The sequence below is a fragment of the Lepidothrix coronata genome, unplaced genomic scaffold (assembly GCF_001604755.1).
Source record: "Lepidothrix coronata isolate B3197 unplaced genomic scaffold, Lepidothrix_coronata-1.0 Scaffold97, whole genome shotgun sequence".
NCBI lineage: Eukaryota > Metazoa > Chordata > Aves > Passeriformes > Pipridae > Lepidothrix > Lepidothrix coronata.
Window position 1 is genome coordinate 1,919,353 of NW_016690277.1, and position 9,354 is coordinate 1,928,706.

Below are 9,354 nucleotides of genomic sequence, written 5' to 3' on the forward strand. Positions count from 1 at the left end.
TTTGAGCCAGCCATTATGACTTGACTTCTTCACAATCTACCAGAAGTGTCCTTTTCTCAGGTAGACAGCTCTCCTCTTCCCTGAAAACCCATAGTCTTTATTTCTGAGGGATATGGCCAAGTAATACTTTGTGCCTTTTTTCTTATTCCTTGACAATGTTGGCACATAGCCTAAAATAACTATTCTTTTTTCCTGGAATCTGACTTGACAGAAGAGAACTGATTACTGTCACATACTGACTTATTTCAAAGCTGTCACCAGAAGTGTATTTTTCCCTCAGCTTTTAGATATGAATTGGCAACAGGAAGAGAATACTGTGGCATTTTAGTTAGCTGTCTGTCTTTTATGTGTCAGCCTAGGACACTCTTCTCCTACTGGATAACAGAAAGTTATGGTCAGAGAATACAATATTAATTATTCCAGTGGTCAATATTTTGCTCATTTTGACTTTTATAAAAACCCAAAGGAATAGTTAAAAACAATGTCAGCCCTTCTGTTGGGAGCTTAAGTAGAATAAACTGCTGCAGAGTTGTTAGTTTGAACTGAGAGAAACTGAAACAATAGCACCAAACAGAGATGACTGCCTCCTAAGAAAATATGTCAGTCATTCCTGAAAATCAGAGGGAGCAAAACTTACAATAAGACTTTGATTTGGCTCCAGCCATTCTTGGAGATATTCAAAACTCCATCTGGATATGGTCCTGCACAACCTGCTCTAGCTGATACTGCTGAGCAGTGAGGTTGGACTAAGTGCTCTCAAGAGATCCCTTTCAATCCGAGAGATTCTGTGCTTTGTATGCTTCTGTGGCTTTGAAGTTTTGTTCATTTGCAGTAAAAAACTATCCTCAAAAACTCATGCTTATGTGTGGCTTGGTTGGTCTTGGGAAATCTACAACTCTAGACTGACTCTGTAACTGGATGATATTTTCAGGAATAGATCACTGTGGTAGGGGACAGAGCTTTACACTTCCCTTTGCTTTTCACACAACCCTCCTAATTAGAAATACAGAGGTGGAAAGGTGAAAAGCTTATCATGTAGTGCATGTTTGCAAATGCAGGATCAGAAACCTCTCAATATTTTGGTATTTTCTGGAGAGAGACATAATATTTCCAGAACAAATGTGATATTGTCAAATGCCCAATACAGGGACTGTCTCTCTTACATAATGAAAAGACTTCACCCAGTTAGGACAACTAGGCCCTAAGCCTAATAGGGGCCTTTGGACACTATTGTTAATCAAACAGTATGTTTTGATGAACCTCTATTTACCCTCTTTGTCTCTATTTCCTGTGCGGTTGGTGTGTGTACATAGACTACTATTTTGACAGATATGTAGTTAGTCCCTTACAACTAAGCTATATCCCTTCTCCAGTGAATGTAAAAGGGGTGCTACATGGTTGTTGTGTAGTTATTTTGAAAAGTTTTAAAAGCGTAAGTCATGTAACATGGTTTATATTTGCTTACTAGATGTTTGTTTACTGAAATGTTTTACAGTTGGCTGTATTACTGTGTGATTGATTATCATACATGATTAATGACCTCATGCACTATCAAGTTATTGATGAGGCTGCATAATTCTCTGTGTTGTTGTATGGTACAGTTCTGACATTGTAGATGGACACATATCTTTTACCCAAAATATCAGGTGTATTTTGCTTGTAGAGTTGTGTTGGTTAAACTGTAACTGCTTGCATTGAAGATTAGGTTGTTAGCTTTAATATGTTAATATGTTTTAGACAAGAGGTTCTTGTCCAATACCTTTTTTGTTTTCATTTTTGTTTGTTTGTTTGTTTGGGGTTGGGCGGGAGGGAGTGTTTTCGGTTTTTGTTGCTTAGATTTGATTGGTTTGGGTTTTTTCTCTTACAAAATCTTGTTCTGTCAATTGAAGTTCTTTTCCTTTTGAGCTGTGTACTTGGGCTATGACTAAAGCACCGTCAGTTAACAAATCAGTGTTGAAGAGGTGTCTTAATGTGTTGTAGCAATTAAGTAGCATGACTTAATTTATATCAGAACACATCTAGCTCATGAGATTCTTACTGGCAATGGCCAGGAGCTTGAGAGAAAGGCAGTTGTTAAATACAGTCAAAAGAGAATGAATAGTGTAGCTTGTGCTTAGCTCCAGACTGCATGACATGGCTCCCCATTTATTAAATGCAGATCGTTACCACACAGCATGGGTGCTAGATGTACTTATTTTTCATCTACACATATATCTGTAACTACAAAGAGAATATTTTCTAACGTAACCACGATTTTCTTTGAGTTAATATGCAGTTTTAAATATTAAACCTACTCTGTCTGTCTGCCTGTCTCTCTCTAACTCCCAAACCTACACTCTATTTTCAGCCTACCTGCACTCCCAGAAAACGATTAGGGAAGAGAAGGGGTAGGAGATTGCTTTTAAATTCTGAAAGATTAATCAAGAATGTTAAATTGATGCCAGATCTTTGAAATTCTGATTGGTTTGTTGTCACTCTCATTGCAGTAAACTAGAGAGCTCCTATAATTGAGTGTTCCAGCTGATCTCAACTGTATTATTCCATGGGGAAAGAAGGTGGTGTTTGCAATAAGCTCAAACTGAGCCATTTAGTTCCTCTTAGGTCAAAACTAATGCACTCATTTTATTCAGAACTGGGCTAGAAGCTGATAATAATAACCAGCTGGTAGGCAATGAGCCATCATCTCTAGCATTAACTGAAATCTTTTAGGCATCTAAAGGTGATGAAGCATGTCGAGTAGACAGAAGGTGACACATTCACAAACACACTCTGAGTGAGTTCATATATGCTGTCTTGGGTTTTTGGATAAAGATGAAAAATGCTTTTGGCTTCCTCCTGTTCTCTGAGCATCCAAACATAATGTCACATGAGCTGTGCGAATATATTGTTCAACTGCTCTGTGTTCACTCTTGCCCCTTCCTGCAACTCCAGAGGTCTTTCAGAGTGCTGGTACTACTTACAAAGAAGGCTGTGATTATAAGGGTCAGCTCTGCTTTCAGAATACATATAGAATTTTTAAATTCTTTTGAATAATTAATGAATGTGGAATCTGAAATTCTGAGTCTTCCTTAAAATCACTGGAATTTTTCATTACTAAACTATTTTTGGAATTTTTATCCTAATTCTAGCTGCCATCCTTCAGTGTAGTGTTTCCCTCAAGGCTTCATATTTTTGGCTGTTCTCCTGGGTGAAATTTTCAAGTGCTGGGAGCAGTTAGTTTTTTAAATATGTATTGTATTTTGTATGTCTCTAGAAAAAGAGGTCAAGTCAAAAGACATACCGTAGTCTTACTTATAGCAGCTATCAGTAAGAACTATCCATTTTTCCTTTATGTCGACAGGCAGGCAGAAAACAAGAAAAATTGGAAGAGGTCTGAAAAAGAAGCTGAAAATTAAAATACTAATGCAACTCATAATGCAGAATGTCTGATTTGATGGGGTTCTCTGCAGCAATACTGCTCTGTGCTTTGTAAGATTGCTGTTGAGGTATTAAAATTGCATAGGTGTTACGAAAATACAATTAAAATGTGAAGGAAAATGGTTTACTTTTTTAGTAGATTTTCCATGGAAGAGTATACCACCTGCTGTGTGTTAATTTTCTGGGTGGATTATATATTCATGAGATGCAACGTGAGAAGTTGCTCAAGCAATATATTTGAATAAATGACAGGATATGCTGACAATGAAATGCAGGCGTATGGAAAGAGTTACTACCAGTAAAAAAAAAAAAATAGGAATCTTCTCTTCAATCTCATTTTGGACATCTCTGGCTAAACTCTCAAGAGAATAACAAAAAGCTAGCAATCTTTGTTAAGAAGCCAGAAGGACTTAAATAAATGTGAAAACCCTGACCTTTCTTGTTTTGCAGACTTTGTGCTGATAAATTACCATGTACAGTTGTTTAAATAGCTGCAGGAGGAGAGGTTGTAAACAGAGGCCTACAGTCATGTACAAAATCCTATGGAGTTAAAGGTTTCAAAATTACTGTGAAATCAATTGGCATCACCATAGTAGCTAATAGTATTTCCAAAATCATAAATACCAGTTGTTAAACTGAAAGGCATTATTTCCACTGTAACAGGTACAGTTGATCCGCAGGCATGAAAGCCCCTCTGCACAGCCCTGTTAATGTGGTACTCTGTTTTCTGAGGAAATTTAAATAACATGACCCCCGCACCCATAATCCTCTGCATTTTCTCAGCAAGCTTGTAAAACTGCCAGTTACAGGATAACTTCTTGAGATATCCATGAGAACCAGGATTGCATCAAAGCCTGAATTTGCAAGAGCTTAAACACTTTTGAATGAAACTTTACTTGTAGGGTAACCTATGTAACTAAGATTAAGGCACACTTCAGGAAGGTTTCAAGAAGGCAAAGGCAATTTCATTCATAGTTCAGAACAGAAAGAGCTTATCTAGATTTGAGGAGGAGGGAGGAGTGTTTACAGTTTGATAAGGTCCTGAAATAATTTTCTGTTTTATGAGAAAAAAATCAAAATTAAAGTCTCATAACTGCGTGTGAAGTCAGGCATGTCGTTCCACAAATTTGAGTATATACTTTTTGACTTCTGTCAGTAAATTTGCACCGTAATGTTTAAGTTATTTACATTTTCATATAGCAAACAGTAATAAAAATGAAACAAGGCATATGTACTTCTGCTGTGTATCCGACTTCTAATTCCTAAAAACACAATCAGCTGGAGCCAGAGAAATGCTTCACTGAAAAAGGTAATTGAAGATTCATCTAGGGAATGGTGTATTTGAGGAATAAGTGAATGTTTCATGTGGATGTTCAATGCAACTTCACTTGAATTGGATGAACTGCTTATGATTGGAAGAGGAACTTTTTTCTTTTAATGAAAAATTTTGCCCCTGATTTCCCCCCACCTCCCTCACCCTCCAGCTTTTTGAAGTGCTTTTGGAAAGCTAATTATAACTGTTTGACAGAAGTTTTGATCATGTTGTATGTTGTGAATTTGTGGAGGACAAAATTCAGAAGATTTCTGGCATGATTAAGCATTGCCAGAAAGAGCAAATACGCTGTAAATATTTACCAAGTCCTAGTTTGGTGATGGTTTGGGGCATTTTTTAGGTTCTCTGGGGCCAGCAGCTTCCTGAGCAGCATGTGAATAACACCACAGGCTGAGGCTGCGCTTGCTGCACTGTGTGTCTTTAGAGAAAGCAGTACTTCTAATTTGTCACTGTACAGCTACTGCTTTTATGTACTTTTAGCACTTCTGCTCTCTTTGAAACAAATAGATCTGTCAGTACGTGGTAGTATCTAGAGACTCATTGCCAGAGTAGCCATGTCATTAAACTTTAATCAGCCCACAGTAATTCACTGACAATAAAGATGCGTATTAAGGTAACAATAACCTTTTGATGTGATCAAATGAAGACTGTCTCTGCTTAAGGAGCTACAGATAATGTGCAAATTATTATTAAGAAGTTTATTATTGCATGTTGACGTTCTCATTGTGAAAGTACATACCAATATGGCAAAGGGTCTGACAAAAATGGGAAGATTTTATTATATGGTTTCTTATAAGGATTAGATTTCATGATGTCTGTCACTAACCTTTCAATTTTCCAAAGCTGAGCTGTATTTACTTACAAGTAGATAAGTAATGGTGAGTTATTTATTTTATTTTGGAACAGGAAGGATTAGAGTTTAGGTGATTTAAACCCCCCCCAAAACATTACCTACTAGGTATTTGATTTTGAAGTGAAATTACTATACCTAGGGAAAGATATTTTGCAGAATTAACAGAACTGAAGACCACAAATTATAGTAGAATGAATTTGTAAAAATATTTATCATGGACATCTCATTTTAAGTCTCTAAAATAAGGCAGAGGTTTTGCCTTAGTCATTTAATCTGAATGTCAAATGTTGCAGTGTTGCTACTTACTGAAGTTTGTAAGAAGTTATTGCATAATTCATTTGAAGATTACAACTTAAAATTTAAAACCACTGCAAAAATCCTGATTGTTTTGGTTTTAATGTCTCAGAAGAGTTGTGTGAAGATCCTATACAAAACCACAGAATTCTACCACAGTCACATTTTGCACTAAGCATTTATCACACGTACCTTTTGCTTTTACTGACATACCTAATGACTTTTCCTACAATGATTTTTCAAAACCAGTCAGTGTTATCCACACTTTCCATAATGACTGTCCTGCTCCACCAGTGGGATTTTTAGGAGTTTGGCTGTCAGTCAGTAATTGATAATTCAGTGAACTTAAAAACTGTTTCATCTGTCTCTTTCTCCATAGATTTTTCTTTGCCATTCTGTCATATTTCCTTCTCCTGATCATCTAAAAGCATGAAAAATACTGTGCCAGCTCCACTACTTCTTGCAGAGTGAAGCTGGTCTTTAATTATAACCTTCAAAATTAGAATTTGCCAACGAGTTTGGAATCTGGAAAATGTTATATCCTGTGCAAGCCATTTCATAGGCACAGCAGACTAATTTTGGTCCTCTGCAGGATTAACATTTTTCTTCTTCATAGATTCAACCTCTTCTCTCTTCTGACTGAATTTCCCATATCTGCACAAGAGCACAGTGCATGCATGAGAAATGTAACTTTTTCCAAATTTTGAATTTGTTCCTTATGTGTTCTGCTACACTCATGCCAGCAAATCCTCTTGCACTCTGCATTTGCCCTAGGAAAGAGTTGTTTGGGATAAATTTGTTGGACTGTGGGGTTTTTTGTTTGGTTTTGTTTGTTTGTTTGTTTATTGTTTGTTTAGTTTTTTGTTTGCTTGATTTGTTTTGTTTTGTTTTTAAGGGACAGATATTACCAATGTGATTAATGAAGTCTACATCTTTCTTCCTAAGTGCTCTTGAGATGTTCTCAGGAAAGAGATCAGACAACAAACAGACTCCTTTTTTTATTGACTTCTCATTGCACTTTAAACCAATCTGAATAGCAGCCATGGTCTGGGTTTGGGTACATGTACATATATGTGCTAACAGTGATTTTGGGCTTTTTGTGCTTAGTGACCATGCCATCTGCTGGGGATATTTTGGCCAAAGTCAGAACTCCTTGTATAGCTCCTGATATTATCATGTATAATTTTTGAGATTTAAATTATGATGGTGTTGCCTGAAGATTTTGCACTAACACCACAACTTCCAGCTCTCAGAGGCATCTGTACAGTCTTTCCAGATGCATCCATTGCTGGGAGTGGCTGAGCAGGGACAGAGCACTGATACAGTGCCTGTTCCTTTCTTCTAATCTTTAGTGCCATTCACAACTCCTGTAGAGAGCTGGCATGTACAGTAGGACAGATCTTATATTTGACTTTTGCACCTTTTGGCTTGCCAAAATGTTAGTAGTTGACAAATGAGTGGACTATGTCACTGTGCATTTACAGAGATCCAGATTTCAATTCAATATTGACTACTGGTTAGAGAGGGAAATGCAAGAAGCCTGGACAGGATTGTAATAAATGCAGCATGTCTAGTGATCTGAATGCAGGCTGGGCACCTCTAGTGATCCCATATCTCTCAGATTGCATGTTATCTTCTCCTCTTAATGAAGTCAATGGCAGTTCTTCTGTTTCTGTTCAAGTCGCAGTGTACCACATGCTTTCAGATTCCTAAAAGTCATAGCCAATTTTAAGCTTTAAATTTCCTGCCAAACACACCAGAGATTCCAGTCATGTAACTCTGATGTCTGCCATGTCAACAGCTCAGTATATTTCTGGATGGAATTCAGACAATCTGAATACCCACCAAGCACCTCAGACATCTAGTGCAGCAGCAGTGGACCCCAAGTGGGAGTAGGCTCAGACTGGTAGTTGGGCTTCGGATTTCTGATTTAGGGGTCTTTTGTTTCCTTTTTAATAATTTTAAGCATCTATTTAATCAGCATTCAGCAAGATAATAGAAAACATGTACAGACCTCTTTAAGGGCAGCCCAATCTAACCACTAAGGTATATTTAAATAATTTCCTGAATGCAAGCCCTGCATTTCAATTTTTTTTGGTAATAAAATGGAATAAGAGTAGAGCCATACAAAACCTGCTTTGTCAAACTGAGTTAGTAGTTCAGTAATTTAATTAAAGCCTGATAAAATTAGACCTATTTTAAGGGGGTTTTCCCATGGCTCTCAATTACAGGTTATTAAACCTTAGGGAAAGGCAAAGCTGATGGTAATTGTATCGTGTCTTGCTTCTCTGAATGATTTACTTTCTTATTTTATGCCGTACTGAATCTATATCTTTTTGGTTGAGCTTTATATCTACATACTATAAAATATTTGGAGTAGACCTCAGGAGTATGCTTTTGCTCACTGCTCCATGGTTCATGCTCAGATTTCTTCCTTATCAGTCTTCCAAGCCAAAATTCATGCAACCATTCCCCTGCTCTTTACGTAAAGCTGAACAGTGCAGAATGTTACCAGGCCCTGCACTTATTACTGTTATTTTTCTGTTGTTGAATCCACTTTATCATCCAATCCTGCTCTCTCCAGCACTGATGGCAGAACTCTTTTGAATTCCCCTAGCACAATTTGAGTTTTATAAGTAAATAGTGCCTACTTGGATATATAAGACTGCTTTATGAAATTTTGGGGACAGCTGTACTCTTCATACTTCATAGGCTGAATTTAGACACGTGGGGAGGGAAGGGGTGTGTGAGTAGGACAGTGGCTGTCATTCCATATTCTTCAAACACCATTAAAAGTTGCACATTAATATGTGGTACTTAAACTGAAGGTCACATATTAGTATGTGTGTAAGTTTCTGGATAAAATATAAATATTTGAATGTATACTTGCCTATATACTATCTGATATCTTGTATAGTTATCTTCAACATTTGTGCAATGACTTCATCATCCTTCTTGGAGCAAATATTTTCAGTTTGCAGTTTATTGGTCTTGTTTTTCAGTGGAACATCAAAATATCTTGTGTGTTGCCTAAACTCTTCTGTTTGGAAACCCTTATCATGAAGGGCTCTCACTAAATATTTGTGCAGACAAGGGCTTGATCTTCACCTTTGATATCATGTTGAAGGGTGAGAGATTGGTCAAAGCATCTTAGTTTGGGGTTTTTTTTCTATCTTAGCAACAGTGGGGTAGTGGTGGGGGAAAATCCTCCATATATTCTAGATGTAAGCAGATGGCTTCAATCAGTGTTTCATTAGAAATGGTCTGATATAAATGGGTTTTAAATCATATTATTTGGGGAAAGAGGGGAATGTTCTTGTTTATTAGGTTTTTAATTTATTTTTATTTGGTTTGTTTACTTTTTATTTAAGAAATCTGAAGGTAAGTTAATGAATTCTTAATTTCTGGTTGATTTACAGAAAAACATCAGGAAATAACTGTAAGACTGAACCAAGTT